Source organism: Pinus tabuliformis, chromosome 2_2 (genome assembly GCF_031772625.1).
Source record: "Pinus tabuliformis cultivar Carrire ecotype Pingquan chromosome 2_2, CPIR1, whole genome shotgun sequence".
Taxonomy (NCBI): domain Eukaryota; kingdom Viridiplantae; phylum Streptophyta; class Pinopsida; order Pinales; family Pinaceae; genus Pinus; species Pinus tabuliformis.
In genome coordinates this window covers 456,521,582-456,547,919 of record NC_142300.1, presented here as the reverse complement: position 1 = coordinate 456,547,919, position 26,338 = coordinate 456,521,582, and the positions used below count along the sequence as shown (strand labels likewise).

The 26,338-nt window shown below is 36.2% G+C and overlaps 1 long non-coding RNA gene across 1 annotated transcript in view; it reads left to right on the top strand.

Moving 5' to 3' along the window:
- Window positions 1-26,338, top strand: part of LOC149193224 (uncharacterized) — a 92,447-nt gene that overhangs the window by 339 nt on the left and 65,770 nt on the right. The gene's annotated exons all lie outside the window — the stretch shown is intronic.

The window sequence follows — 26,338 nt, the reverse complement described above, 5'->3', positions numbered from 1 at the left end:
CAACAACTTGCAAGTGGCAGAAATCACAATCTACTCTACATTTTGGACAAGAGCATGGAATCCCATAATCCTTCCTCTCAATACTTCCACCAATTAGATGAACATTGTGCGGAAGTCAAGGCCTTGGCATGGTGCCCCTTCAAGAACAATCTTTTGGTATCTGGTGGAGGGAGTTCAGACGGTTCTATAAAGTTTTGGAACACTCAAACAGGTGCCTGCCTGAATACTGTGGATACCCATTCCCAAGTCTGTTCATTGCTCTAGAATAGACATGAGCATGAGTTATTGAGTTCGCATGGGCCAAAATCAGAACCAGTTAACCTTATGGAAATACCCATCCATGGTGAAAATTATTGAACTTACAGGGCATACTGCTAGATTTCTTCATATGGCACAAGTATGAAAATTCATGCTTTTTATGATTACTTATGCATGCATCCATGTTTTCCCTTCAAATTTGTCCTGACAACCCTTACCATTGATTTACTTCTTCGGAGTCCTGATGGGTACACAGTTGCATCCACTGCAGCAGATGAAACACTCAGGTTTTGGCAAGTTTTTGGGGCTACCGATGACTCAAATAAGACTAAGACTAAAGATGCAAAAGGGGCTTTCAACAGGTTTCATACTCACATCCGCTAAGAAGTATCCATCCAAATTCATGGAATCAGGATGGATGTTCAACTCAAGGTAGTAATTAGATGTTTTATTATCTGCTTGCAAAGCTCTTTTGCAGGGACTCTATAGTTCTGTACTCATAGCATGAATTGTGTATTTTATGTGTTGTGGACCCTGATGGAACAATGTTGCAACAGCTTTGTGAGACAATGACCCATTTCTTCAGCTACGTGATAAGCTTTAAAGTGATTTTGGCAAGTCTTTGTAGGTTCAAAGACGGTTCCAAAAATGATACATTATGGCTGTTAGCAAGTATCTGATTCACATCTATAAAAAGGCCTCCATGATTCTACACATGGAATGATGGTGAGGGGATGCTCAATGTTGCAAGTAATGCTTGAATTATTTATCTTGTTCATTAGCTGTAAAGAACTTATATCTATTTTTTTATCTCCTGTATATGTTATTTCTGTAATATGGTACACTATCCCATCATGCAATTCTTGTCACGTGTTCATTCTAATAGGATATTGATATTAATCAGAGTAACTAATCACATACATAAGTACTACTCTAACTCATGTGGCTACAATTCTAACATTAAAAAATATTGACTGCACTGAACTGACTAAATTCTTACATAAGCAGACACTAAATTAAGAGCTTCTCATATCCTGCCAGGGTAGGCAATATGGGCATCGTGTGTTGTATACATATTGCAAGGTCATGTCCATGGATTTTAAACCTTTGCTCACATGGAATTGCTGGCCTCATCAATAATCCTTGTCCTGTGTCTCCAAACAAATTTTGAATTTTTGTGGAAATTGTTTCTGCTGCTTGTATCCAGTAATCATCTCTTATCTCCAGTTACTGGTATCTTTTATTTGGTTGTTTGACTGATGAGCCATTACATTATGTATTCCTTTGCACTCATTGGACCGTCTTACTGATCAATCATGATAGCCCTATGTCGCCAAACACATCTTGAATGTTTATTGAAATTGTTCACGCTCATTGGTTCTATCTGGTCCTTGTATCTTCCTTTTGATTACTGGCATCTATTATTGGGTTTTTGGAGAGACCAGTCATTCTTATCCTGTATTCCTTTGCATTTCAAATCGGTCAAGTTCTGGCATTTTTTCTATGTCCGATAGCCATCCTGTGGCTGTATTTTTGTATGAAACCTTGATGGTTTTTAGAGTTGTTGCGACTCCTCCATCTGGGTTCTCGCTAGATTCTTGCCATATTTTGGCTTGCATAACACAATTTTTTTTCATGCTCTACGTTCAGCTAATTAGAATGTTTGCAGGTACCTCATATTTAAACATACCTATCTCTACTATTTCATGGATGTTCTCATTTTTTAAGTTTTTTCCAAATCTGTTTTGCAATACCTTTCTTACCAGATAATACATGTTACCACTACCACGTAAATCAAATTAAGTTGAAATTTCAATCATGGTTTCATTTTTTTATTTTCACTTCCCTAGTAAATTGTGGTAGTGAATTCGGTTAATGATGAAAGAGAAATAATTAGATGAAACCCTGTCTTTGTCTGTTCTTAAATTACGTAATTTAAAGGAAATACTGACAGGTATACTGGTAGCATTCAGTTTGTCAGATTTATTCAGAATTTGCAGATGATTTATAATTTATTATATATGGTTGATTGATACTCAACATTACCATTTACCAGATTTATAGCAAACAAATTTTTATCCATTTAGTCAACAATTAAAATTGGATCAATGAGATGTAATCTGCAAATGATATCTATGAAGAATCAGTGGGAATAATTAAGATAAAATTCTAGGTTTTCACTTACAGGTATACTGGTAGCATTCAGTTTGTTAGATTTACACAGAATTTGTAGATGATTTATAATTTCTAATATATGGTTGATTGATACTCAACATTGCCATTTACCAGATGTCTAGCAAACAAATTTTCATCCATTTAGTCAACAATAAAAATTGGATCAATGAGATGTAATCTGCAAATGAGATCTATGAAGAATCAATGGGAATAATTTAGATAAAATTCTAGGTTTTCCTCTAGCTTTGAAGGCTAAATGACACATTGTCAAGTATTTCAATCTAATGTAGAAGAATTGTTTAAATGATATACATTTTGAGTTTGCAGGATACGGTTCAATTTGTTATGCATTGCTATTCTTAGCACTCCACACGTTGAATTGCTTCTCTTTACCACACATGTTATAGAAGATCATTCAACATTTCTTTAAGGAACATGGGATCTTGCCAACATTCTCAGACATTCGGGGATGGGTTCAACTCTCTGAAGAAGAATCATACAGAGAAGAGAAAAACGGTTCCTCAATTGCATTTTTTTAATCTCATGATTCTAAGGTGCACTCTTTTGTTATTGTTTCTGTACTCAGCTAGTTGCACTATAATTTTCTAGCCCAACTAAATTAATAAGTGTCCAAGGATTCAGATTCCTCCAGCCGGTGTTGCATTCATTGACCAAAAAAAATTTCTCCATTGTTGGTCTTCTTCTTGCAACAAGTGCTGCATCCTCCCAACAGCAGCGCCCCATTTACCTTCGTGCATATGGTAAAAATGATCTCCGAGAAACCCTTTATGGGTTACTCTGCTACATGAGTGGCATTAATGTCCATATTTAATAATTAGCTCCTCGTATGATTACAGATCAGACCTTCCTTCTTTATTTGATGGCCGCATCAATTGGATCTTTATCTTTACTTTCCACATGCTTAGTCTGAGTCTTATGGGTTTCAAATCTTGTGGCTTGGCTTTGGCTCTTGCCCAAACTTCTACTCTATCTATATTCAGACTCTCAGGCTTTAAATCTGACTTGGTTTTGGGTCTAGCTTCACGGGCTGAATCCAAGAAAGAGCCTCCTAGATAGACTTTACAGATATTACAATTTAAGCTTGGCATTGGCAACAAGGATTCACATTCCTCTAGCGAGTGCTACATGCATTGACCACAACATTTTTCTCCATTGTTGGTCTTCTTCTTGTAGCAGGTGTTGCATCCTCCCAACTGCAGCGCCCCATTTACCTTCGTGCATATGGTAAAAATGATCTCCAGGAAACCCTTTATGGGGTACTCTGCTACAGGAGTTGCATTAATGTCCATATTTAATAATTAGTTCTAGGTATGATTACAGATCAGACCTTCCTTCTTTAGTTGATGGCCCCATCAACTAGATCTTTATCTTTACTTTCCACATGCTTAATCTGGGTCTTGTGGGTTTCAGGTCTTGTGGCTTGGCTTTGGCTCTTGCTCAAACTTCTGCTCTAGCTATATTCAGATTCTCAGGCTTTAACTCTGACTTGGTTTTGGGTCTAGCTTCATGGGCTGAATCTAAGAAAGAGCCTCCTACATAGTTCTCTACATTTCTTTTAACAAACCCTTCCAGACATATATGACTCTTATTCACAGCTAATTATTTTGTCTTTTGGATATTTATATGAATTCTTCTTAGATAAAGTGCAAATCAAGCTAAACAAATGTTTAGATAGAGTGAAAATCAAACTAAACAAATGTTCGAATAATGTTGTTCTAAATTGTCCTTTTAAGCATTCAACTGAGATGCTTCTGCCTCTGCCTCTACCTTCCTTTGAAGATCTTTCTACAAAACTATCTATTATTCCATATCTTGTGTTTTTTATTCTTGTTCTAGCAACCTCCACTCGGTGTTAGAATTTTACCTTTGTTACTCTAAACATGTTCATCCTTCAGCAACATAGCAATGCACTGCAATATCCCATAAACAAAGAAGCATACCCAACAACAACCTTGCACACTGTGCAGATGGGTTAAAGGTGTAGTGAAAATCAAAATCAACATGGTGCAAAAGTGATGGTGGAGTTTACATTTCTGTAGGTATTTATCCTTGAGCATTATTTCATCTCAGTAGATTCGTGGAACTACATATTCAAATAAAAACTTTAGTTCATAAGTATTTTGTACAAATTCATACTCCTGTGCATATAAATTATCGATTAAATTCGTAGAATTACCATTCCATGATAATAAAAAAATTGTAATCTCGTAATCTTGTTCTTATTTACAAGTTTCTTTGTTTGCCTTTAGGATAGTAGGAAATTCTTATAATTAATAATTTGCAGTGTTCACATCACACAACTGTACACTTTTCTCCTCTTGCCTTGCCTTTCTTGCCAAATGTTTGCACATATCAATGGAATACAATCTATTCTATTTTGACAGGCCACGTAACTTGCTCTGATAACAAAATAATCTGTCTGGGTAATCCTACCAAACAGATTTCATAACCAGGGAACATTGCTGCTAGAATATGGTTTGGAGAAGCAAGGAAACCAAACTACTAAAAGGTTTTAATATGATGCTCTGTTAAATCTAATTTCATATCAAAACACCAGTTTCATCATTAAATATAGGTCTATGAAGGTATGATGCTCTGTTAAATCTAAGAGCAAATCAAAACACCAGTTTCATCCATTAAATACAGGTCTATGAAGGTGCCCAAAAACATAACTAAATTTGTGCCTAAATGCATGATTATTCTTCTTTGCTACACTACATCAACGAGAAAAATCAAACAATCAAACAGTAAAAGGATATTAAATGATACAACGTCGTTTCTCTACAGAAAATAATAGTTCTTTATTAAAGGAGACTTTACATATATTACAATTTAAGCCTGGCATTAGTAACATTCTCCAGCAAGTGTTGCGTCCATTGACAACATCATTTTTCTCCATCATTGGTCTGCTTCTTGCAGTGGGCGCTACATCCTCCCGAATGGCACCGCTTCATTTACCTTCGTGCATATGGTAAAAATGATCTCTGGGAAACCCTTTATGGGCTACTCTGCGACAGGAGTAGCATTAATGTCCATAATTAATAATTAGTTCTAGGTATGATTATAGATTAGACCTTCCTTCTTTAGTTGATGGCCCCATCAACTAGATCTTTATATTTACTTTCCACATGCTTAATTGAGCCAATAGTTCTTTCTTACTAGAGACAAGTTCTCGAAAAAGTTCAACAATTTTTCTCCCATACATTGCTTTTAGAAAAATTGTTTTACAATACTGCAGATTTGATAGACTTCAAATACAGCTCCCCTCTATAGAAAATTCAACCAAACCCTTGTAATGTTTGCAAAGCTCATGGCTGTATGCAAAGTACAATTTTGGCTAGATAAAGCAAAAGAAGCAATTTCCAAGCCATTACCGAGCAAACAAGCATTACTAGGAAGTTGTGAAGTTGTATCTGCGGGAAGAAAATTGAGGAATTTGGCCTAGATAAAACAAAAGCAACAATTTCCAGGCCATTATGGAGCAAACAAGCATTACTAGGAAGTTGTGAAGTTGTATCTGTAGGAAGAAATTTGAGGAGACTTGGAAAAATAGTTGCTACCTATTGAATGTAGTAAGGCTAGAGACCTTGAGTTACGAAAACCTGCTTTAGATTTTGGAATTGCTTCGATAGAAAATGAATGGACAAAATTTGTGCTGGAAAACTCAAATGCCAATTTGTAGAGTGATGAGGTTTCAATTATTTTATGTAAAAATGGGGGCATTTTGAGAGTGTCTCTTTTGTAACCATTTCACGTAATTAAGATGGAAAACAAGTTTTGTGGATTTCAAAATTTGATCAAATTTTAATTATGTGCATTTTCAGAGTGTCTCTCTTGTAATGGTTTCATGCAATAAAGATGGAAAACAAGTTTTGTGAATTTCAAAATTTGATCAAATTTTAATTATGTGAGTGTTTTGTAAAAAGCTTTGATCAATAAAGGATATTTATTTGGTTCATCTCATTACCTCTTAAATTGAACCTTTTTTCATTTAAGAGATATGCCACTAGCAATGGACACTTTCAAGCATTTAATAGCTCACATGAAACTGTTGCTTATGATTTAAGACATATGAATAGTATTTTGTTTACTAATTTTATCTTCAATGATTTTTTTTGTCACGATGCTTCTCAAATTTAACTTAATAGAATGCCACTGTCAATGGACACTTTCAAGGTTTTAATAGCTCACATGAAACTGTTGCTTATGATTTAAGACAAATAAATAGCATTTTGTTTACTTATTTTTATGTCATGATGCTTCTCGAATTATGCCTTAACGCGTTCCTTTGCAACATTTGGCGCAATTGCTAGTTATTTTTTTTTTAAATAATTCATGTTTATAACTTAAATGTTTTATTAAATAAAATAACATATCACATTTTCTTGCTTCTATGTTACTCTTTCTTATTTTACAACTTTACCACATGTGATGCAATTGCAAGTTATGATTCTAATTAAACTAATTACCCTTGGACTTTCAAAAATGGTCACCCCAACTCTTGGGAAAGCCCTATTTCTAATCCTATAGCATTTTAAATGCGCCCTGACATAGGCCCTGGATACCCAGAGCATATTGATCTCTGTTTCTTTTTCAGTGGTAGTGACATGGCAGCGTGTTATATCGAGATATCGAGCGGCCATGTCAGGCAGCATTTAAAATGCTATAAGATTGGAAATAGGGCTTTCCCAACTCTTGGGCTCCACGTCTGTCATGTCACGCGCTGAGTAAGTTGATTTAGCAGCGTGATTTCAGCTCGTTTTGTGGTGATTCAATCTTTATAGGCTGTTCATTGACATGGTGATGGGCGCTTGGGTGACGCTGTTGAAGGACAAGGTCGTGAACTAGAGGTTCACGTCGACATAGCAGGTGTTGAGCATAGTGTGGAAGGTGCACAAAATTGCCATGTTGGTATTTGGCATAATCTGGAAGGTGCAATCTTCTGCCATGTTATTTCGGTCTAACGTGAAGAGAAAAAAAACAACTCTTCAAAAGGATGCTGGCGGGTTCCGAGCAGGGCCGCAATGGACACTTGCGATTGGAATATCTGAGGTGACAGAGTCGATATTTCTTAGTCGTGGGTAACCTAGAATTCTTTTTTTCTTTAATTGCGTGCCACTAAGAAGCCTTGTGGACCACTCCCATTTAGTATTGCGCCGTATTTATAAGAGTGGTCATGTAAGAGTGGTATTTAGTATTGCGCTGTATTTATAAGAGTGGTCATGTAAGAGTGGTATTTAGTATTGCGCTGTATTTATAAGAGTGGTCGTTGTCGTGGTACCTTTCAAGAAAATCATTTTAAGCGAAACAACTTCTCTTAGATTAGCATGTGGAGAACGTTGTAATGAAAGGGCACCACGGAATCGTGATTTGGGAGTTAATTCCAGATCGCAGCGGCAACTTTGAACGAAGTTTTCGTCGCCTCTCGGGACATTTTATTAGCGAGAAAGGACGTGTCACCAGACGTAGACGGAGACGATGAGCTTTCTCTACTTCTGGTAAGCAAATTGTGACTAGCTCTCCAGGGAACATTAAATTGCTAATTTGTCTGTTAAAAATATGCTATATTTGCAGAGTTTCGAGCAAAATTTCCCACAGATGCATAAATGTCATCGATGCAAATGACTTCTAAAGGAGCAGGACCGGCCACGTCTAGTGCTGACTCACCGGTTGGACATGACTTAGAATCAGGGTAGAAATTTCAACAAAGGATTTTTTTGTAATTTAGCACAAGTGTATAGGAATTTTATTCGGTCGGCCGTTATATATTGTCGTTTAAGTTAAACATTTGACTTTATTCATTCCCATTTACTTTCCGTTGAATTATTGTCGTGAATAAAAGGTAAAATATGCATACGATTGAGGTGATTTTCTCGTCAACGTTGCTAGGTTAGGTTATCTAAAAGAAAGGTAGACGTGAAAAGGTTACACGTGAAATAAATATTACCATAGAAAGTGATAGTATTTACGGCTGATTGGAAAACGAAGAAAATCTTCGAATTCATTGTGCGTTTAGAAAGTTCTCACACCAATATTGAAATACTTTCTCTAAGAGGGAAGAGGTGCTATTTAGTGCAATACATAAGACATGTTACAATCTCACGTTAAATAAACATGTGAATTAGTGAAATTATATAAAAATAAATTAGATTTTTAAAAATAAAATAAAATTAATAGTTTCAAACTATATTTAAAAAATAAAATAAAATAAACAAATAATTAGAACCCGCGTAACTGTTTCGAAAGCTTTCTTCTCTTAATAAATAAACATGCCTATCTAGGGAAAAATATATCAGTATGTTATAGTCAATTTTCGGAAAGGTTGGTTTTTTTTTGGATGATAAGGTATGTAATTTCACGTTTTTGGTAATTTTAGGGTTTTAAGTTTTTGATAATTTTAAGGTTTTATGTGATGATTAGGGGATTTTATAACTAATTTTTTTGTAATACTCAATGATGCATCAATATTTATTTTTACCAAGTTTTACTTATTACTGTTAATTTTATTCTGTATTAACCTGGATTGTTAAAACAATTAGGCTGAAAAGCCAGAACATATGTTGTTAATTATTAATTAGAATAATTTGATCAGTTTGTAAAAGAACTGAGGGATTGGTTAAAATAACTCCTGAAACAGTTACAAGGAGTTTCCCATTTTTTCCTTAAAAAGGAAAATGATAGAACCTTGAGGGGGTTGGGAAAAAGTGGTAGAAGGGATTACGTTGTGAATAGTTACAAGGATTTTCCCATTTTTTCCTTAAAAAGGAAAATGATAGAACCTTGAGGGGGTTGGGAAAAAGTGGTAGAAGGGATTACGTTGTGAATAGTTTTTCCTGAGCTAGACAAATTAGCCAGTGGGAAAAATACCTTGGATAACAGCTGAGAGGTACGAGACTTGAGGCTGGACATAGCCCTGGCGCCCAAGGTACCATGATGTTTTAGCCATTGTCAGGAGTTGGAAGAGCTTGGAGGGGGATTCTGGAGATAATTGCCACATCCATGGCTGGGTGGTGAGACCTTCCAGGTAGGAGAAAGCATGTGCATGCTTACAAGTAAAGCATAGAAATAGATAAGTAGCAATTCCGTGCTTAATAGTTATCAGTAGGAGAAAGACTAGCTCCTTTATTTTATGAAATGAACAGGTTAACATGGTAGTGAATTACTAGTAAGACTGTCAATGATAATATGAAGCATAATTTCTTCCTTTACAATTTCAATACAGTCAGCTAGTTACAGATATCATTACATAAAAGAAAAACAAGGTAATGAAATTTAATTTCCATCTACTGAAACAAAATGCATCAGTTATTCTAAACCTGAAGCAAAAGAACAAATTCCTGTGGTGGGGCAGCTATTGATGTTATTTTCTGATTATAAACTATCGCATTAAAAACTTAATAGCCTACTGAGTTATTAAGACCAGAAATTAACAGGTATTTCCGAAACCATCTTAATCAAAGGAAAACATATTGATAATGTCAAACTATGGAATTCTCATTCAAAAGATGATATTCACCCTTACCCACTTCAACTATTCACGGAGCTCTGACCCGAGCTGTTCAGTACCAAAGCTAAACTTAACCCATCAAAACAAAGATCGACGACCCTGAACTATAACAATGAAAATAGAGATAATAATGAAAATCATTTATAACTTCCCAACTGTATAGATGTGTGTCAAATAAGTGCTTATAGGTGGCCAAATCCATGATGGGAAAACCCTAACGACAAGTTGCCACGAAAAGAAAAGTAACCGAGCAATTATTTTGAAATGCATAATCACAGCGAAGTTATTCAAACCCTCAGTTAAAGCTACATGCATATAACCCCATCTAACAATATCAATGTAGTAACAGGCTCAAAATTAGGCATATCCACTGCCCATCATTTTGTTCTAAAATAGCCCTAAGAAATATATATCTATTGAGAGTCTGTGGTACTTCGGCCAGTGAGAAACCTTAATACATTAACATAAATAAAATCAAACAATCCTCCATCTAAACGGAGATTGTTGCTTGGAACGTATTCGTGAGACAAGCCGGAGAGGAACCAACCTGAAATCGAAGGCAGTAACCATTGTAAGGACGCGGCTTCACTCCAGAAAACTTCCTCTGGGTATGTATTCATAAACCCCACAATAGAATGTACCTACAGACAATTTTAACATATTAGAGTAAGATTGAGAGCAAAATGAAAGAGTATTATTAGAGAAATGTGGGTACAGAGAACGAGCTTACCTGAAGGAGGAATTTCCAAACAAAATGTGGCAAGGTGCACATGAAATTAACGACATTGTCATAACTAGCTCTCGAGAAAAATGAATCTTGTATGGAACCTTTCGGGCCAGATTACCATTACCTCTGGTTTGTAGGATGAACCCTCCACACGTTCCTTCAGAGCCAAATTCCTGCTATCAACATTTCCACCCGTGCATGAGCCAAGTAGTTGATTCAGAGAAATGTAAGTATCAAATAAGGAAAGAGACGATTGTCAGGTGAGATTTGAGGTTCAAGGCATATCTACGCTATACCTGTGTGCCTGTAGGGGTGAATTGGACAGGGAATCAGTGTCATTCCACCATACCGCCATCTAGGTCACCTTTTGTCATAGAGTCGATGTTCAATTGTCTCTGCACAACCAAATGACCCTTACCTTGCTAAGAATTGCATTAACTCGCCATTCTACATCCAAAGCCGCTTAGATCGTGGACCTCCTCGGATCCAATGGTGTAGTTGGTGCCAGGTGCAAGGATTCGAGATCGTTCCACAAAACCTGTCTCATCGACATTAATGAAGGATTGCTGTGACAGTTAATGAAGGGCTGTTGTGATAAGGAAAAGCCTCAGGGTTCTCTCCGCCTTAATGGAGAAGTGCTACCCAAGGTATGCCAGTGAGGGAAGCATTAATGTGATCAGAGTGGATGTACAACTAAGTATTGGCACGTACCCCACCAGTGATCTCAAATGATTCGAATTTTAATATAAAGTTGTAACGTTGAATAACAACCATATAATAAAACAAAATATGAATTAAATTCTTCATTTAATTCTTTGGTATGGGTATTAAGGTTTTAGACTGTTACAAATGGTATTAGAGTGACATTTTCACACATTGAGACTTACGGCTCAATATATACACCTACAAATATGAACCAATATATATATATATATATATATATATATATATATATATATATATATATATATATATATATATATATATATGAAATATGCTTGTATATAAATCAGTAACATTAACCAAGTAAGTGTGAATGTGTACATAGAGACATAGGTCAGCACCAAAGAGTATAAATGCAGGGGAGCCCCAGATTATCACACTAGCTGGAAGTGCCTTATGCGGAGGCCAACTTGGATATATGGATACAACTAGGATAAGAATCTCGGCAAGCCATCGATGCCCTACTTGAAACAGTGCAACAACTACATGCAGAAATGATGAACTTGAGGACGGACAACGAACGACTGAGGTAAGAACAGGAAAAGATCCTTAAAATATTGTCTGACCGACAGAATCAATGAGGACCAGATCCCAGTACAGAGAATAGGGAGAAGACCCCAATAGCCCATCACGACAAATATAATGTAGAGTCAATAGAGGGACATAAGGAGGATGAAGAGGGGCGTTCGGATAATGTTTCCGACCAAAGAAAGACAAAATGACAGAAAGTGGAATTACAAGGTGAGTTAAAAAAAAAAAAATTGTCACTGTTTGAGGGAGAATCTGAAGAAGTAGCTGAAGCATGGCTGATCGACATGGGTAAATATTTTTAGATTTATGAATATACTTACAAACTTAAAGCACGTCTAGCAGTCTACTAGTTAAGGGGAAAGGCCACTCTCTGGTGGGAAGAGATTAAAACTGTGAGAAAAATCGATGAAGAACAAGTGACGTGGCAAGAATTCCAGAAACATTTTAAGGCCAAATATTTACCCGAATGTTACTACGATGAAAAAGTAAAGGAGTTCCATGAGTTAAGGTTGGGAACCTTGACATGGACGAGTATGTGAAACGGTTTACCTCGCTATTATGATATGTCCCATACATGCAGGAGGGAAAAGCCAAAATTCAGCGGTTTATTAGAAGTTCACCCAACTTTGTGAAGGAGAAGTTAGAATTTGATTATCCTAGAACAATGGATGATGCGGTGCAAAAATCATGTATCTGTTATCAACAAATGAAATAGAAGAATGAGGGTCCCAAAGGAGCCATTGGCAAGAGAATGAGGAATTTACCCGCAAACAGACAACCGAAAGTCACAAATGGAAGGAATAATCATCAAAGAACTTTCGTAAAATTTGCAATGAACCCGCCCAAAGTTCTAGCTTACACCAAGAATAGACAGACAGATGGAGTTAGTAAACCTGCTAATGATCAACTGCCAAAATAACCTCTGCAATGCTGGGGATGTGGGGAATCTCATTACTACAAGAATTGTCCACATAGGGCCAGAACAAAACAACTCTCAAATATGCAAGAGGCCTCCACAGTTGGAGACATAGTAAGAAGCATGCTCATAATTAACGTTGGTTTGGACAATCACCAAGAAGAATACCAACCCACCATGATCGAGTGCGAAGGTATGATTGTTTATCAACATGTTTATGTTTTATTTGATCGGGGTGCTAGTCTAAGCTACATTAGTCCTAAAGTAGTAGAGAAATGTCAGCTACAAAGCAATAAATTTAAGAAATCTTTGCTAGTGCAGCTAGACACCGGAACAAAAAAAAGAGTGTCTGCAAAAACATAAAACTGCCCTATAACAGTCTCAGGATAGCCCTTTGAATATACTCCCCTTAGGTTTGTACGATGTATTAATATGGATGGCCTGGTTGGAAGGGCATTGGTCCCTAATTGACTGTAAAGAGAAATTTGTAAGCTATCTCACAGAGTCGAGGCAGAGAAAGGAAATTCAAGGGATGAAGCAAAACATTAAATTACATCCTATTACAGCTAACGAGCTCGGAAGATGCATTAGGAAGGTCTACCAGATTTATGATGTCCAAGTAGGATACACCAATGACCAAAACAGGATGACTTCATTGGAGAATATTCCTATGATTCAGGATATCATGGATGTGTTCCTTGAATCCATCTCTGGATTACCGCTTAGACGTGATATTGATTTTACCACTGAATTAATACCTGGAGTAGCTCCTGTTTTGAAAGCCCCTTACCACATGAGCATCCTTGAGTTAAAAAAACTCAAAATGCAGCTTCAAGAACTTTTGGATAAGGGGTACATTCACCCTAGTGTATCTCCTTGGGGAGCCCCTGTGTTGTTTGTGCGAAAGAAGGATGGTATCTTAAGACTATGCATTGATTATCGTTAGCTAAATAAACTGACGGTAAAAAATAAGTACCCTTTACCCCATATTGATGATTTATTTGATTAAGTGTAGGGGCCTAATGTATTCTCAAAATTTGACTTAAGGTCTGGTTACCACCAGATTAGAATAAAGGATGAAGACATTTGTAAAAATGCATTTTGAACTCGTTACAGTCATTACGAGTTCGTGGTACTGCCTTTCGACCTTACCAATGCTCCAGCCACTTTCATGAGCCTGATGCATGCCATTTTCAACCATTTCTAGATAAGTTTGTACTGATTTTTATTGATGATATACTAATTTATTAAAAAAATCAGGAGGAGCACGAGAAGCACACGAGGACAGTATTGCAGATTTTGCGAGACAATTAGTTGTACACAAACTATAGCAGGTGCGATTTTTACAAAAGTAAAATTCAGTACGTAGGCCATGTTATATCAGCTGAGGGAATAACAGTGGATCGAGAAAAGATCAAAACTATTATGGAATGGACCACTCTAAAAAATGTTGTTGACATTAAATCCTTTTTGGGCCTGGCAGGTTATTACTGCCGATTCATTAAAGGCTTTTCAAAAATAGCTTTTCCTCTAACCTCGCTACAGAAAAAGGGGCATTCCTTCCACTCGACAGCGGAATGTCAGTAAAGTTTTGAGCTGTTAAATCAATGACTTACCATTGCACCAGTGCTAAAGGTAGCATATCTAGAAAAATCATTTGTGATATGCACAGATGTGAGTAAGGAGGGTGTGAGTGGTGTATTAACACAAGAAGGAAAGGTCATAGCCTATGAATCGCACAAACTAAAGGATTATGAGCAGTGATACTTGGCATATGATCTAGAGTTGAACACAGTAGTACACACGCTCAAAATGTGGTGACACTACCTCCTCAGAAAGACATTTCTATTATTAACCGATCATAGTAGTCTTACAAATTATTTAACCAGTCTAGTTTAAATTCTCGGCATGCCAGATGGACTGCATTCTATAGCGAATTCGACTTTGACATGAAACACCTCAAGAGGAAGGTCATCCGAGAAGTATCCCTTAAAGACCCAGACTATGCATTCCTTTGGCAGCAAGCGTCGGAAGCCCAGGCAAAAGGGGAATAGTTTGATTATGGTATTAATCTCGACAAAATGCTAACATTCAAAAATAGAATATATATTCCTAACCAGAATCCTATCAAGTAATTATTATTGGATGAGTTTCATAGAAATCCTTATGCCGCTCACCCACGATACCAGAAACTGTTTTCTGCCATCAGAAAAAGTTATTTCTGGCCCGGTTTAAGGAAGGATGTGGCTGAATATCTATCCAAATGCTTAGAGTTCCAATTGGTGAAAGCAGAACATCATCATCGTGCTGGTCTGTTACAACCATTACCCATTCCTGAGTGGAAATGGGAGACGATCACCCTAGAATTTATCACTGGGTTACCTCGTACTAAGAAGCAGCATGACTCAATCATGGTTGTGGTGGACAAGCTGAGCAAGATTTCTCATTTCATACCTGTAAACTTCACCTATAAGACAATAGAGATCGCAAACATATTTATGAGGGAAATCTTCTAACTACACAGAATACCTCGAGTAGTAATCTCTCACATGGATGTAAAATTCACATCCACATTTTGGAAAACCCTCTTTGTTGGGTTAGGTACTCAGATTCAATTCAATACTGCCTACCATCCACAGATGGAGCGTGTGAATCAAGTTCTGGAAGACATGTTGAGGATGTTGGTAATGCAACAACCACACAAGTGGGAGGACTGCCTCCACCTCTTAGAGTTTTCCTACAATAATGGACATCACGAATCATTGGGTATGAGCCCTTTTGAGGTGTTGTATGGAAGAAAGTGTCAGGTACCCACTGATTGGAATAGTCTAGTTAGTAAGTTAGCATTAGGTCCCGATATGTTAGTTGAAATGGAGGCCACTTTTAAAAAGGTTCGCCAGAACTTAAAAGTCACTCTGGATAGGAAAAAGGTTTATGTAGATAATAAAAGGACTCATAAAGAATTCCAGTTGGGGGATCATGTGTATTTGAAAGTTAAACCCCGGAAAGGTACTTTACATTGGAAGGGTTGTGGTAAATTGGTACCCCAGTACTGTGGACCCTTTCAAATAATGGAACGGATTAGGCCTGTAGCATACAAGCTAGCACTCTGAGGCCATATCTGAGTCCACAGTGTTTTTCATGTTTCTTTGTTAAAAAAAATATGTGTACCACCCTCGACATATTATTAACTGGGAAAACATACAAGTAATAAAAGAATAAAGTCAATAATTTATGAATTTTTGTTTTGAAAAATTTCTAACAACAGATTACATTTGTGCAAGTCAAACCCGAGGGAGAGTTTATGGTAGAGCCTCTTCGTATCCTCAATTGGAGAAAATCCATCTTGAAGAAACGAGTCATCACCCATGTTAAAGTGTAGTGGAAGCACTTTGGCTCGGATGAGGCTACTTGGGAAGAAGAGGAACTTATGCAGGAAGCATACCCAACACTGTTTGCTTGAAAAGAACACCAGGGACGATGTTCCTCTCAAGGGGAGGGAGCTGTAACACCCAATGATGCACCAACCTTTATTTTTACCAATTTTTACTTATTACTGTCAATTTTATTCTGTATTAACCTAGATTGTTAAAACAATTAGGCTGAAAAGCCAGAACATATGTTGTTAATTATTAATTAAAAGAATTAGACCAGTTTGTAAAATAACTGAGGAATCAATTAAAATAACTCCTAAAACAGTTACAAGCAGTTTCCCATCTTTTCCTTCAAAAAGGAAAATCTCAGAACCCTGAGGGGGTTGGGAAAAAGTGGTATAAGGGATTATGCTGTGAATAGTTTTTCCTGGAGCTAGAAAAATTAGCCAGTGGGAAAAAGACCTTGGATAACAACTGAGAGGTACGAGACTTGAGGCTGGACATAGTCTTGACACCTAAGGTACCAAGATTTTTTAGCCACTTTCAGGAGTTGGAAGAGCTTAGAGGGGGATTCTGGACATAACTTCTAGATCCATGGTTGGGTGATGAGACCTTCCAAGCAGGGGAAAACACATGCATTCTTACAAGTAAAGTAGGGAAACCTATAAATAGCAATTATGTGTTTAATAATTATCAGTAGGAGAAAGATTCGTTGCTTTATTTTATGAAATGAACAGGTTGACATGCTATTGAATTACTAGTAAGACTATCAATGATAATATGAGGCATATTTTCTTCCTTTACAATTTCAGTATAATCAGATAGTTACATATATCATTGCATAAAATTAAAACAAGGTAATGAAATTTAATTTCCATCTACTAAAACAAAATGCATCAGTTATTCTAAACCTTAAGAAAAAGAACAAATTCCTGTAGTGGAACAACTATTCATGTTATTTTCTGATTATAAACTATCACATTAAAAATTTAATAGACTACTGAGTTATTAAGACTAGAAACTGTATTCGGTCAATCCATGGAAATTAACAGGTATTTCTTTAAACCATCTTAATCAAAAGAAAACATAATGATAATGTCAAACTATGGAATTCTCATTCAAAAGACAATATTCACCCTTATCCACTTCAAGTGTTCACGGAGATCTGACCGAAGCTGTTCAATACCCAAGCTAATCTTAACCCATAAAAAACAAAGATCGACAACCCTGAACTATAACAATGAAAACAAATATAGTAATTAAATTCATTTATAACTGCCCAACTATATAGATGTGTGTCAAATGAGTGCTTACAGGCGGCCAAACCCATGATGGGAAAACCTTGACAACGAGCTGTCACGAAAAGAAAGGAACAGAGCAATCATTTTGAAATGCATAATCACAACGGAGTTATTCAAACCCTTAGTTAAAGCTACATGCATATAACCCCATAATGTCACAATATCAGTGTAGTATCAGGCTCAAAATTGGGCGTATCCATTGTCCATCATTCTGTTCTACAAGAGCCTTAAGAACACTATATCTATTGAAAAGTCATGGAACTTCAGCTGGCGAGCAACCTTAATACATTAACATAAAGAAAATCAAACAATCTTCCATCTAAACGGAGATTATCACCTAGAACCCATTCGCCAGACAAGCCGAAGAGGAACAAACATGAAATCGAAGGCAGTAACCATTATAAGGATGCAGCTTCACTCCATAAAACTTCCTCTGGGTATGTATTCATAAACCCCATAACATAATCTACATGTAGATAGTTTTTACATATTAGAGTAAGCCTGAGAGAAAAATGAAAGAGTATTATTAGAGAAATGAGGGTACAAAGAACGAGCTTTCCTCTGGAGCCAAAGTTCCACTATCAAAATTTCCACCTGTGCATGAGCCGAGTAGAGTGATTCAGAGAAATGTATGTATCAAATAAGGAAAGAGACAACTGTCAGGTGAGATTTGGGGCTCAAGGCATATCTACGTTATACATGTGTGCCTGTAGAGGTGAATCAGACAGGGAAACTGTCATTTCACCATACAGCCATCTAGGTCGCCTTCTATCACAGAGCCGATGTTCAACCATCTCTGCACAACCAAATGACCCTTAAACCTTGTATGAAACCTCTCGGACCAGATTACCATTACCTCTGGTTTGTAGGATGAATGCTCGACGCGTTCCTCCGGAGCCAAAGTCCCACTATCAACATTTCCACCTGTGCATGAGTCGAGTAGAGTGATTCAGAGAAATGTGAGTATCAAATAAGGAAAGAAACAATTGTTAGGTGAGATTTTGGGCTCAAGGCATATCTACGTTATACATGTTTGCCTGTAGAGGTGAATCGGATAGGGAAGCTGTGTCATTCCGCCATACCACCATCCAGGTCACCTTCTATCACAGAGCCGATGTTCAACCATCTCTGCACAACCAAATGACCCTTACCTCGTTGAGAATTGCATTTACCCGTCGTTCAATGTCCCAAGCCACTAAGACCGTTGATCTCCTCAAATCCAACAGTGGAGTTGATGTCAGGTGCAAGGATTCGAGATTGTTCCACAAAACTCGTCTCATAGACATTAATGAAGGATTGCTGTGGCAGTGAATGAAGGGTTGTGGTGATAAGGAAAAGCCTCGGGGTTCTCTCTGCCTTAATGGAGAAGCGCTACCTAAGATATGCCAGCGAGGGAAGCATTAATGCGACCAGAGTGGATGTACACTTGGGAATTGGCGCGTACCGTGCCAACAATCTCAAATGGTTCGAATTTTAATATAAAGTTGTAATGTTGAATAACAACCATATAATAAAACTAAATATGAATTAAATTCTTCATTTAATTCTTTGGTATGGGTGTTAAGGTTTTAGGCTGTTTTCTAAGGATTTAAGTAGCTTGGTGTGAATTATTTGGATACAAATGGCTATTGTAACTTCTGCAAAGAGTAGTACTATGATGAAATTGACATTTTCCACCATCAAGAATGCATGTTGCCTTCAGTCCAACAAGGAGATTCTATGGTGTCTGAAAAACTTTGACGTCCAGGAAAATTTTTATTAAATAAAAAATATTTTAATAATAAAATATAATACAAATAAAAATATTATAATAATAAAATATAATACAAACAAAAAATATAATAATAAGAATCACATCTTATGACATTATAAAATTATTCAATTATTTATTAGTAAAAATTTCTCATGATATAAAAATGTTCACCAATATTATTATTTATTAAATTATTTCGTTAATCATTAAAGAAATTTTATATCATTATTTAAATTCAAACAAGTTTAGAATGAACTATTTTGGTGTGTAGATTTTTTTTTAAATGTGAAAAGGTGTGTTTTTACCTAAAAATATATTGGTTATATCTCTTTAACTGGGTTTTTATATTAAAAATATTATTTATATTTCCATATTCTTTTTCATACTTAATAGCATTTAAACAAGTGTAACAATAATGTCCCGCTGTTCGATACATTCAATTTTCCTTTTGGAAATATTACGCTGCTTAGATTTTTTAATGTGAAAAATTGAATTTTTATATAGAAATAAATTTGGTATATTTCTTTAATTGGTTTTCTATATAAAAATAAAGCAATAATCAACACAAAGCATAGAATTTTATCAATAAACATGTCAAGTTTTATGAAAAAACGCTTCAAATTTTTAAAAATTTATCATTTCGAAATTCAAAAGTTTCATGTAACACCTCCTCGTGTCAGAAATTACTTTATCTCGTTTAAGGTTTTAGTAAAAATTACTTTATCTGGTTTAAGATTTTAGTAAATAGAATTCAGGAAAGATGAATGACATTTTAGATGAATATTTAAATGTTAAATAATATTGTTTTTTTTAATTATGGAATCTCAGAATTTAAGAATAGAGATTGGAAACAAATTTCAACCTCCAAATAGTTAGGAACAGTTAAAGATAGTTACACTTTTCTTTCCTGGAGGTAAAAAGAGATCTAAGTGGAAAGAAAGAGGTTCAGTCTAGAATTAAGGAAAAGAAAAAGGAAAGTCTCTAAGGAAAACAACACTTTGTTAGAGGAGATATCTAGAGCTGGACCTAGGCTAGTGGATAACCTCGGAACACAATTAGAATTAGTGGTATTTTAGGCTGGATTGTAGTCTAGATATCTATTACCAGATTCAAGAGTTACCCTGTTACATGTTGTGTGGGGGAGAAATGGACTTGATTTCCCTTCTCAAGGTTGGGTGGAGAAGGTCTCACCTCAGTTGAATTTGTGTATTGACATAGATAGAGAAGTATTCCTTCTTTGCTTAAGTCTAAAGCTATGAGTTCATGAATATATATATATATATATATATATATATATATATATATATATATATATATATATATATATTTTGGTTACTCCATTTGCTAAAATAGGTATAAACCCAAGTGTTTATGTTCTAGTGAACAAAGTGGCTTGAGAATATGATAATTGTGTAATTTATTGTAAATATAATTATAGAAACTGTTCAATGATAATACTGTGAAATTTTACCAGGTCTCTGTAAAAGAAGACAGTGACTCAGGTCATTGCATGCACCCTTAAACTTCTTTACTACATAGGGTGTATTTCCTTATCTTTTAACTTGTGAAAGAAACCACTAGAAAATTGGACTCTGCTAAGGGAGACCCACATGCATGTTTACTCATAAAAAAAAAGGAACAATTATGGTTTCCTGTAGGAAAAGAACATATGTATATTTGTACCAAAATTTCATTAAGGGTTGAAATCCTTCTCTTTCCAATTATATAAATAGAGATGTTCATTGGTTTAGTGAAGGGGTTAGGACCAAGTAGCCATTTCCACAACCATTCTGGACCAGTCCCCTAAAAGATCTACTAACGAGAAAATCGAACCCTGGAAATAGTAAAACTAATACAATGAACTTATCTGAAGCATAAGGATCATCCATTCATATATACGAGAACTAGTTTACTAAATAACAACAATGCTAGTACTAGCAATTGTCCCAAAAGGTACAAAGAGAGGTCGATAGGATTATTAAATTAGAGTTGTTGAATTTCTCTAAAAGAGATATTGGTTGAAGCCTACAAGGAGCAAAGAGATTTGATGTTTGGAGTTCTATGCTATCTGGACATCATATTTCTTTAAATACAATGTAATTTTTTATAAAAGTTCAAGCCTAATGTAGTTCTGCCATGCAGACATACACTTAAATCGCTACTGGACTTATTATATTGACAAAGTTAAAGTGGTATACAAGAGAATGTATCAAGCTAAACCACAAGTTACACATCTTTAGACCTAAAACAGTACATAACAATGGTCTGGCAAATCAATAGCGATATCATACTTGCCTTTCCTTCCACATACATACAATCGCTCCAAAGGCAAGGACAAGAAAATTTTCAGCTCTAGTGAGCACCAGTGGGTCATTAAAACGAGTGACCACAAGAAGAGACACAATTGTATTAATCGAAAGAAAATATAAAGTTGCTAATTAGAAATCTATTGTCAAACACTATTGTTATCATAAGTAGAGTTTGTTATCACATGCGTTTACAATGGCCATTCAAGTTTCAATTTTATTAGATCAATTAGAACTTGTTTTGGTTCACAATCAATATTTTCTATTCAACTATATGTGTTTTATGTTTTGCAGATAACATAAAGAACAAAACAGTAAATCTCATCCTCTCATCAATAATCACTATTAAGTTGTTTACATATTTTACTCTTCAGTGAGCCAATGAAGTGTAATTAAGATGGCCATCATTCTAATGTCAGCCAATGGAGTGTAACCATAAACTCATCCGATAGAGATCAACCACAGAATAATGTCAAGTTTTTGTGTCGTGAGATATCAACTTAGTCTTCTTTATATATTTGTTTCCAAGGATTGTCTGGTCTGGTGCAGTTACAAATTCCATTGGATAGGTTAGACAATGCAACTACATTAATACAGGCCTTTTTTGAAGCCTCCATCAAACATACACAATTGCATATGTTCCCTCTTCTACAAAAGGGTGCAGTTAGTAAGAAATTTCAGATTTCTCTATAGTTTTCCTTCTTGGTAGCCATTGGAAGAGAAGGAACTTTTGGTTATCTGCTTATGTGAACCATTTCTGAAAATTAATGATCTTTCTATGGATCATATTAATTCAAATTGTCTTATGTCAACTATAAAATAAATCAAATCTCAGCCCAAGGGTCCATTATCATCTTTGACTTTTCACAACATTGTGTCTAGTTGAAGCCATGATTTCTTAACCGCCTCTCCTTGTGGATCTTCTCTTTGATTATGGCATATTATCTCATTGAAACATTAGAATGCTGGATTGATACGGGCCTTTTATCGAAACATACATTGAATAGGCACAATTTCATTGTCCTCTCTACAAAAGGATAAAGGCGTTAAGAAATTTTAGCCATCTGTTTCCTTTTTGATAACTACCAGAGGAGAAGGAACCTTTGCTGCTCTGCATACGTGTAAGGTCATCTAAGTTTTTTAAAACTTAATGATCTTTCTATGGATCATGTTAATTCAAATTGTCTCAATTCACATAGAATATCAGTTCAGGAGGGTACCAACGGAGGTTTTCATACGCTCATCTCTGTGTGTTTTTTATTATACTCACCATTCCCAGTAGTGCATCATTATGCTTCCTACTACAGACATGATTTCCATCCTACCGGATGCTCTGCTCTGCCTTATCCTTTCCAGAATTTCAGTAAAAGAGGCAATCCGATGCTCCATCCTTTCCAAGAGATGGAGATTTCTTTACACCCAAATCAGCCAACTCACGTTATCCCCCTATCTTCTGTTGGGCCCTTATGTCACTCCTAATCCATTCTCCATCTTAACAGTGGAGAATATAATCTCCAATATTCTACTTTTGCGTTCATGGGATCTGGAGGCATTTCATTTATCCAACGACACTTGCGAATGGCACAATGTCTTTAATCGGGAATGGCGATTTAACCGCCAAAGCATATCAAAATGGGTGCAGTACGCAGCATGGAAGAATATCCAATGCCTCACTTTGTGTGATTCCCCTCTAAGTGAAATCCCGCCTCATGCCCTCTTCTCCTGCAATTTTCTTACGGAGCTCACACTTTCTAATTACATTCTCTCCCATCTCCCCACCCATTTCTCTTGATTCAGCCATCTCATTACTTGCAACTTGACTAATATTGAAATCACAGATGCCTCCTTAGCCTGCTTTATTTCCCTTTGCCCGTTGTTGCAAAATCTGAAGTTACAGACATGTAAAGGGCTGTGGAAACCTGTCATCTCTGCTCCCAACATGATATATTTAGATGTACATAATGGGGTGGAGTTTTTAACTGTCAATTGTCCCAAACTTAGAACTATGGAAGCGTACCTGAGAAAAGATCTAAGAGTGAACGGGGTGTTGCTTCATGAGTTTTCCTATGCGGTATCTCAACTTAAAATGCAGCTTGGCACTAATTTGATCAAATTGACAATGTTTTTGTGGCAAGAGGAAGCAAACAATTTATCGGCAGAGAGGTTTCTTGGGATAGTGGGGAGTTTCGAAACTTTGAAGCAACTTGACATTGGACTTTGGCCATCGCTTGAAAAGATGTTGGTTCCTTTCTACAAGCTACTCAAGAGACTTCCCAATCTCGAGCGTTTGGAGGTTCGTTGCATGTCTATTCGGGTAAGGAATTCTTTTTTATGATAATTTCTTCTTACTCTTATTCTCATTATGCATGTATAATGTTAAAGCCTTGCTTCCCATGGTATGATGACAATATGGAGTCCAAAGTTGTGTTGTGTATTTATGTGCATCGTGGGCAAACTGACCCGCTCTTTATTTATGTGCATCGTTGGTGTGCATCAGCAAAGGCTAGGGCTAAAATCTCATCTAGGGCAGAGTTGACTGATATGCTTTCTAATTTAATGCAGGAGCTAGCCAGAGATCCAGTACCAGCACGCTTAAGCATTCTGTTGATTAATCTTCAATTCTTAGGGGTAGATTTAGTTCAATTAGATGATAGGGAAATCGTCGTGGTAGGTTGCTTGCTTCAGAGCACTCCTGCTCTTAAAATTATGGACTTCAGCTTACCAGAGGAATATGCGAAGGCACAATATATAACGTTTTTGGAAAGGATATTGGAATTGGGGAGAGCTTCCACGCAGACAAGGATACACAAAGAGTGGTACCATAGGAGCCGCTGAAAGATACTCACTTCAGTAACCGTTGATTAAACATATAATAATGGAAGATACATATTCATATATTTTATTTTACAGTGTTCAAATGTATTTCAGAGGAATTTCCTTCTCGAGGTTTACTGTTTGAACAATTGATGGTATTCACTATGTAGGCTTTCGTAAATCACGGTATTATATATCGAATGGACATGATTTTCGGACATCGATAACAATTGTATTAGCGTGAATATAATTGTAATTTAGGCGTTCAAAGCTTTGACTAAGAAGAATTTGTTAAACACAATGGGCATTAATACTAAAAAAAAAATCTATTATTCTTCATCCTACAGTATTAGATGAGAAACCGAGCTTGTGTTAGACTGAGGTGCCATAAATGGACAAGTTCCTCATTCTCATGTTATCCATGATGATGAACCAGCCCATAGATGGATAAATTTTACATTATCTTGGAGTTTCAAGTTACCAGCTGCTTGTGTGCAGTGTCTCAAGTATTGTAGTTTCTTTTATTACACTAAAATATGGAATGTATTGTAATTTCTTTTATTACACTAAAATATGGACTGTACATGCCATTAGGCTACAGGCCTTTTCTGAAGCTTCTGAATCTCCAACAACCCGACAGAAGTTCATTTGTCCTCCTTTATACTACATGCTACAGGTGGCAATGAATTTCACCCATTTGTAAAGTTTTCCTTTTGGTTACCACTGGAGGAGCCGAAACCGTTTGCTTCTCTGCTTACGTGTAGATCCATCTATTTCTTTTTGAAACATGATCGTCATATGTATTTTCAGTGAGCTAGCTGAAGAGATGTGCAAATGATTAAATTAGTTACTGAGGGGCGCCGAAATGCCTTAAAAAGTGCTTATAGACTTTAACTATATTTATTAAGGATCCCAACTGGAATTTGCAGAGAAAAAGGTTTTGCCCCTAGGTTTGTTATTATCATGTTCTTGTTCTCTAAAAGTTTGCTCCAAGTAGATCAAGTGGGCGAAGGACTTTACATGGACTCCACTCAACTTCAGACACAGCTTCAACCATTATGCAGAGTGATTGAAATTGAACACAGCTAAGTAGTGACATTGGCTCATAGTAATACACCACATATAAAATATTGAAGCTTTTACAGAAGAAAGCAGTAAGAAAAATTATGAAGCTCAGAGAAGTAGATTTAAAATCTGGACTACTGTTTGATACCAAATCATCATCAACTCCAAGAATTGCGAGTGATAAATGAATTTATTGAGGATGTATCTGGAGCAAACTCTGGGAGTTGGTGCTCAGGCACTGCATCAATGTATACTTTATTGTTCTCGTCAATATCCCCACTGATGAGCATCCAAGATAGCAGAGTGAGAACTTTACTTTTCAACCATCGTTGCAAGGGGCGAGCACCATAAACCTGCAAGTACCAGGTTACCACGTTATCCATTTAGAGGTTTTAAATGAGAATCCCCAACTAGTCTTGCATTTTACTCACAATTTTTGACCTAAATTGCCCACAAACCACAAAGGCTAATAATGATCCTGCCTGCTTCACTAGTATTAACAAGTAAACAATGCATTAATTTATATTAATAAGCAAACACACCAAAAACATCCCTTTACTATATACTTTGAACTAAGTTCGCCGAGTACGCAGAGACAGGCAGCACCCCATGTTTAAAGTTCAAGTGCGAGAGGAAAATGTTAAAATTTAAAGAACAGAACTGAAATTTATATCGATGGGATCCATACAGAAGGAAGAAAATCATGTGAAAATTAGAAAATCTGAAACTGAATGTGAAAATTGAGAAAATTGAAAATCTCAGAAAGCAACTCTGTAAACTGAAGAGTTCATACCTCTTAAAGATCAACCCTTGGCCACCACAACCAACTGCCAGCAAAAATATCAGACTAAAATTACTCCCTAGATA